Here is a 7953-nt window from a genome sequence, read left to right as displayed (position 1 = left end):
GCTTGCAATCCCACCAACAATGGAGGAGTGTTCCTCTTTCTCCACATCCTCACCAGCATCTGCTGTCACCTGAATTTTTGATCTTAGCCATTCTGACTGGTGTGAGGTTGAATCTCAGGGTTGTTTTGATTTGCATTTCCCTGATGATTAAGGATGTTGAACATTTTTTCAGGTGCTTCTCTGCCATTCGATATTCCTCAGGTGAGAATTCTTTGTTCAGTTCTGAGCCCCATTTTTTAATGGGGTTATTTGACTTTCTGGAGTCCACCTTCTTGAGTTCTTTATATATATTGGATATTAGTCCCTTATCTGATTTAGGATAGGTGAAGATCCTTTCCCAATCTGTTGGTGGTTTTTTTGTCTTATTGATGGTGTCTTTAGCCTTGCAGAAGCTTTGCAGTTTCATGAGGTCCCACTTGTCAATTCTCGATTTTACAGCACAAGCCATTACTGTTCTATTCAGGAATTTTTCCCCTGTGCCCATATCTTCAAGGCTTTTCCCCACTTTCTCCTCTATAAGTTTCAGTGTCTCTGGTTTTATGTGAAGTTCCTTGATCCACTTAGACTTGACCTTAGTACAAGGAGATAGGAATGGATCGATTCGCATTCTTCTACATGTTAACAACCAGTTGTGCCAGCACCATTTGTTGAAAATGCTGTCTTTCTTCCACTGGATGTTTTTAGCTCCCTTGTCGAAGATCAAGTGACCATAGGTGTGTGGGTTCATTTCTGGGTCTTCAATTCTATTCCATTGGTCTATTTGTCTGTCACTATACCAGTACCATGCAGTTTTTATCACAATTGCTCTGTAGTAGAGCTTTAGGTCCAGCATGGTGATTCCACCAGAGGTTCTTTTATCCTTGAGAAGAGTTTTTGCTATCCTAGGTTTTTTGTTATTCCAGATGAATTTACAGATTGCACTTTCTAATTCGTTGAAGAATTGATTTGGAATTTTGATGGGGATTGCATTGAATCTGTAGATTGCTTTTGGCAATATAGCCATTTTTACAATGCTGATCCTGCCAATCCATGAGCATGGGAGATCTTACCATCTTCTGAAATCTTCTTTAATTTCTTCCTTCAGAGACTTGAAGTTTTTATCATACAGATGTTTCACTTCCTTAGTTAGAATCACGCCAAGATATTTCATATTATTTATGACTATTGAGAAGGGTGTTGTTTCCCTAATTTCTTTCTCAGCCTGTTTATTCTTTGTGTAGAGAAAGGCCATTAACTTGTTTGATTTAATTTTATATCCAGCTACTTCACCAAAGCTGTTTATCAGGCTTAGGAGTTCTCTGGTGGAATTTTTAGGGTCACTTATATATACTATCATATCATCTGCAAAAAGTGATATTTTGACTTCATCTTTTCCAATTTGTATCCCTTTGATCTCCTTTTGTTGTCGAATTGCTCTGGCTAGGACTTCAAGTACAATGTTGAATAGGTATGGAGAAAGTGGACAGCCTTGTCTAGTCCCTGATTTTAGAGGGATTGCTTCAAGCTTCTCACCATTTACTTTGATGTTGGCTACTGGTTTGCTGTAGATTGCTTTTATCATGTTTAGGTATGGGCCTTGAATTCCTGATCTTTCCAAGACTTTTATCATGAATGGGTGTTGGATCTTGTCAAATGCTTTTTCCGCATCTAAGGAGATGACCATGTGGTTTTTGTCTTTGAGTTTGTTTATATACTGGATTACGTTGATGGATTTCCATATATTTAACCATCCCTGCATCCCTGGCATGAAACCTACTTGGTCAGGATGGATGATTGTTTTGATGTGTTCTTGGATTCGGTTAGCAAGAACTTTATTGAGGATTTTTGCATCAATATTCATAAGGGATATTGGTCTGAAGTTTTCTATCTTTGTTGGGTCTTTTTGCGGTTTAGGTATCAGAGTAATTGTGGCTTCATAGAATGAGTTGGGTAGAGTACCTTCTGTTTCTATTTTGTGGAATAGTTTGTGAAGAACTGGGATTAGATCTTCTTTGAAGGTCTGATAGAACTCTGCACTAAACCCATCTGGTCCTGGGCTTTTTTTAGTTGGGAGACTGCTTCTATTTCTTTGGGGAATATAGGGCTGTTTAGATCATTAACCTGATCTTGATTCAATTTTGGTACCTGGTATCTGTCTAGGAACTTCTCCATTTCATCCAGGTTCTCCAGTTTTGCTGAGTATAGCCTTTGGTAGAAGGATCTGATGGTGTTTTGGATGTCTTCAGGATCTGTTGTTATGTCTCCTTTTTGATTTCTGATTTTGTTAATTAGGATGCTTTCCCTGTGCCCTCTAGTGAGTCTGGCTAAGGGTTTATCTATCTTGTTGATTTTCTCAAAGAACCAGCTCCTTGATTGGTTGATTCTTTGAATAGTTTTTCTTGTTTCCACTTGGTTGATTTCGCCCCTGAGTTTGATTATTTCCTGCTGTCTACTCCTCTTGGGTGAATTTGCTTCCTTTTGTTCTAGTGCTTTTAGGTACGTTGTCAAGCTGCTAATGTGTGCTCTCTCTAGTTTCCTTTTGGAGGCACTCAGAGCTATGAGTTTTCCTCTTAGAAATGCTTTCATTGCGTCCCATAAGTTTGGGCATGTTGTGGCTTCATTTTCATTGAACTCTAAAAAGTCCTTAATTTCTTTCTTTATTCCTTCCTTGACCAAGGTATCATTGAGAAGAGTGTTGTTCAGTTTCCACGTGAAGGTTGGCTTTCTATTATTTATTTTGTTATTGAAGATCAGCCTTAGTCCATGGTGATCTGATAGGATGCATGGGACAATTTCAATATTTTTGTATCTGTTGAGGCCTGTTTTGTGACCAATTATGTGGTCAATTTTGGAGAAGGTACCATGAGGTGCTGAGAAGAAGGTATATCCTTTTGTTTTAGGATAGAATGTTCTGTAGATATCTGCCAGATCCATTTGATTCATAATTTCTCTTAGTTTCTCTGTGTCCCTGTTTAGTTTCTGTTTCCATGATCTGTCCATTGGTGAAAGTGGTGTGTTGAAGTCTCCCACTATTATTGTATGAGGTGCAATGTGTGCTTTGAGATTTACTAAAGTTTCTTTAATGAATGTGGCTGCCTTTGTATTTGGAGCGTAGATATTCAGGATTGGTAGTTCCTCTTGGAGGATTTTACCTTTGATGAGTATGAAGTGTCCCTCCCTGTCTTTTTTAATGACTTTGGGTTGGAAGTCCATCTTATCAGATATTAGAATGGCTACTCCAGCTTGTTTCTTCATGCCATTTGCTTGGAAAATTGTTTTCCAGCCTTTCATTCTGAGGTAGTGTCTATCCTTTTCTCTGAGATGAGTTTCCTGTAAGCAGCAAAATGTTGGGTCTTGTTTGTGTAGCCAGTTTGTTAGTCTATGTCTTTTTATCGGGGAGTTGAGTCCATTGATATTAAGAGATATTAAGGAAAAGTAATTGTTGTTTCCTGTTATTTTTGTTGTTAAAGTTGGCATTTTGTTCTTGTGGCTGTCTTCTTTTAGGTTTGTTGAGGGATTACCTTCTTGTTGTTTCTAGGGCGTGGTTCCTGTCCTTGTATTGGTTTTTTTCTGTTATTATCCTTTGAAGGGCTGGATTCGTGGAGAGATAATGTGTGAATTTGGTTTTGTCGTGGAATACTTTGGTTTCTCCATCTATGTTAATTGAGAGTTTGGCTGGGTATAGTAGCCTGGGCTGGAATTTGTGTTCTTTTAGTGTCTGTATAACATCCGTCCAGGATCTTCTGGCTTTCATAGTCTCTGGTGAAAAATCTGGTGTAATTCTGATAGGCTTGCCTTTATATGTTACTTGGCCTTTTTCTCTTACTGCTTTTAGTATTCTATCTTTATTTAGAGCATTTGTTGTTCTGATTATAATGTGTCGGGAGGTATTTCTTTTCTGGTCCAGTCTATTTGGACTTCTGTAGGCTTCTTGTATGTTTATGGGCATCTCTTTCTTTAGATTTGGGAAGTTTTCTTCTATAATTTTGTTGAAGATGTTTGCTGGTCCTTTGAGTTGAAAATCTTCATTCTCATCCACTCCTATTATCCGTAGGTTTGGTCTTTTCATTGTGTCCTGTATTTCTTGGATGTTTTGAGTTAGGATCTTTTTGCATTTTACATTTTCCTTGATTGTTGTGCCGATGTTCTCTATGGAATCTTCTGCACCTGAGATTCTCTCTTCCATCTCTTGTATTCTGTTGCTGATGCTGGTATCTATGGTTCCAGATTTCTTTCCTAGGGTTTCTATCTCCAGTGTTGCCTCATTTTGGGTTTTCTTTATTGTGTCTACCTCCCTTTTTAGGTCTAGTATGGTTTTGTTCATTTCCATCATCTGTTTGGATATTTTTTCCTGTTTTTCATTAAGGACTTCTACCTGTTTGATTATGTTATCCTGTTTTTCTTTAAGGATTTGTAACTCTTTAGCAGTGTTCTTCTGCAATTCTTTAAGGGATTTTTGTGCTTCCTCTTTACTGTCTTCTACCTGTTTACCAGTGTTCCTTTGTATTTCTTCAAGTCCTTCTTGAAGTCCTCTACCATCATCAGGAGATATGCTTTTAGATTCGTGTCTAGCTTTTCCGGTGTGTTTGGGTTCCCTGGACTGGGCGAAGTGGGAGTGCTGGGTTCTGATGATGGTGAGTGGTCTTGGTTTCTGTTAGTAAGATTATTACGTTTACCTTTCGCCATCTGGTAATCTCTGGGGTTAGTTGTTGTCGTTGTCACTGTTTAAAGATTGGAGCAGAAGCTGTGTTCTACTCACCAGAAGTCTTAAGATCCTGTGGCGGGTGTTGTGGGTAGCTGGCAAGTGTCAGCCGACCCTGCGCCCTAGCTACCCATGTGCTTTTCTGACCGGAAGAGGCTTGTGGCCCTATGTAGGCCGGATTTCTGCTTCCCCAACCAAAGCAGTCTCAGGTCCCATGTGATTGGACTGGAGCAGAAGCTGTGTTCCACTCACTAGCAGTCTCAAAATCCTGTGGCGGGGGTCGTGGGTAGCTGGCGGGTGTCAGCCGACCCTGAGCTCTAGCTATCCCGGTGCTGATTCGGCCCGATGAGGCCTGTGGCCCTACTCAGGCCGGTTTCTGCTTCCCTAACTAATGCAGTCTCAGGTCCCGCGTGCAATTGGATTGGAACAGAAGCTGTGTTCCCCTCACCAGAAGTCTTAAGATCCTGTGGTGGGTGTTGTGGGTAGCTGGCGAGTGTCAGCCGACCCTGCGCCCTAGTTACCCAGGTGCTTTTCTGACCGGAAGAGGCTTGTGGCCCTATGTCCCATTCCAGATTTATACCATGCTCAGTTAATACATCCCGAGCAAGTGCATTAAAGACACTGTCTTTCATAGCACTTTGGAACTTTAAAACTATTGAAGCAGCACAAACATTACAAACAGAAGTCATGGACTTTGGAACCAAATGATAACTGGTGGTAGGCATGTTATAGGTTCAACGGTTTAGTATTCTACAGATGATGTCAGTCTCTATAATATCCAGTGTAACCTGTCTCCAAGTTTGAGTTGCCTTCTGAAGTTCCACAGTGATCTGAAAATCGTAGGAAAGCAATGGAACTAGCATGGCCAAGACATTTGCAGAATATTCTTTTTCCGGATTTGAAAAATGTACTACAGAAGTACAATGAACAATGGTGTGGGATAGACATATTGATTAGTGAGATATTAACCAGCAGCCTAGAAATAAACTCTCGTATTTAAAGGCAGCTTCTGAAAAGGTGCCAAGCAAGAGTAAAGAATGGTGTTTTGACCAAATGGTGTTGTGACTAGTGGGAATCCTTGTGCAAAAGGATGAAGCTAAATCTCCACTCCACATAACATCCAAAACCTAACGTAAAATATATCAAAGGCATAAATGCGATGGTTACATATGAAATTCTTGGAAAGAAATGGGAATAAGTATTTGTGAGCATGAATTAGCTATTTTAGAACAAGTGACGATAAAAGAATGTGGGTAATTTTTATATAGTACAGCTCCATATGTTAATTTAGCCTAAAAAAATTACAGTGTGATTTCAAAAAACACCCTCAGTGGAGGAAAGTGGTGGGTTGGAGACTTCTAGCATTTTCTACATTTCTGCTATATTAAAGCAAGGGGTGTGTCTTCAGGGTGAGGGGGTGGTGTGGAAAGCTCCTGGGGTGCAACAATAGAGGCCTTGTGAAATCCAGAAATATTGGATGTCGGGTTTGTAAAAAGAAACAACCCTAAGGGCTGGGTGAGGTTGTTCATGCTTTAAATTCTGGCACTCAGGAGGCAGAGAGGTAGATTTCTGCAAGTTCTAGGACAGCCTGGACCTTATATAGAGAGACCTTGTCTCAAAAAAAGGGGCAGGGTATGAGGGGAGGAAAAAACCCTGCATTAACATTTGTTGACACCCTAGGCAAGAAGGCAAAATGCTCTTCAGTGAGGTTGTAAATAAATGAGGCCCAGGGAGCTCCACAGTCCTGGCATTCTGCAAAAATAGAAAGAAATGGAACACTTTGGACCTACAATGAAATCAAACACTAAAGGAGTTTGCTGGACTTAACAGCTTGCTCACTGGTACAGTGGCACAGAACCACAAAGAGCTGGGGGTCTTATCATGAAACCTAGGGGTCAGAGGTGCTTTCAGTTATGAACCTTTAAGTCCCAACAACTCTTCAGTGGCCGAGACTAAACTGAGTCACTTGTAACTTAAATGCAAGGTCACATACACAAGGACAAAAACTGACATTTCTTCCATTTTGGAACATCTGAGAGAAGCTCTTGGAAGAGGAAAGGGTGCAACTTTGTGAGGATATGAGGTAGATGCTAAGATGCAAGGCAAGCATGGTGTGGGAAGAGATCCCTTAGACAGCTTGCCTCATATACTGTGTCCCCTGCCCCAGCACAGATTGCTTTGGTTTGTTGGCTTCTGTAGTCTCTCATCTTCAGGAGACTTTCATGGAAACTGCTAGTACTTGGGAATTTACATTGCCTGGAGCACACTGACAGTGATTCTCAACATGGTACCACAGGCTTGGCCTGTAAAAGCAAGTGGCTCAAGGGTGGCTCTAGCACTCTCTGTTAGAGAAATCATGGACACAGATTCATTCTAGCTGCAGTCATTCTTAGATCACAGAGCTGCCAGCAAGGTGAAATGTGGCTCAGCCTAAATGCAGCCCTCCGGTTTCAACTCTGCAACTGAGAAAGAAAATAGTTCACTGCCCTGCACCTACTGCTAGTAATTTTAAAACGAAAAGGCTTAGGGTGGGAAGTGACGGATTTTCATCCTACATCTCAGCAAGGAGGGACTAGTGATTGATTTAAATTACATAACACACATATATGTGATAGTTGTTATCATTAATTTTCCCTCAATTTGTGTTTTTCATTTATTTATTTGCATTACATCCTGATCACAGCCCCGCTCCTCCTCTCAGTAGCCCCCTCACACAGCCCTTCCCCCATTTTCCTCTCCTTCTCCCACCCACCCTGACATATCAAGTCACTGCAGGACTAGGCACATCCTCTCCCACTGAGGCCAGACAATGCAGTCCTGTTAGGGGAACAGGATCCACAGACAGGCAACAGATTCAGGAGAAGCCCCCTCCATCCCATACATTTTCCCTCTTGTCTCTATTTTTTTTTCTCCTTTACTTCCTGCATTTTCCCTTTATGACTTTGTTGCTAATACTTTAAAAATATTTTCATGTTTTTAAAATGGAATAGAATTTTATCATTTCTCCTTTCCTCTCTCTAGCCTTTTCTAGCTACCCTCCCCCAACCCCCTTCTATGTCGTTGTCCCACCCTCAAGTTGATATCATTTTTTGTTTATTATTCTCTCTCTCTCTCTCTCTCTCTCTCTCTCTCTCTCTCTCACACACACACACACACATGCACAAGTATATAAAAAAATATATATGCAACCTGTTCAGTCTGTCTTGCTGTTTGTAAATGGTTTTAGGGCTGACCACTTTGTATTGGACAACCAATAAAGGGGATCATCCCTG

The sequence above is a fragment of the Mus caroli genome, unplaced genomic scaffold (genome assembly GCF_978045245.1).
Source record: "Mus caroli unplaced genomic scaffold, Mus_caroli_1 scaffold_5, whole genome shotgun sequence".
NCBI classification, from domain to species: domain Eukaryota; kingdom Metazoa; phylum Chordata; class Mammalia; order Rodentia; family Muridae; genus Mus; species Mus caroli.
Note: the sequence above shows the minus strand (reverse complement) of the source record.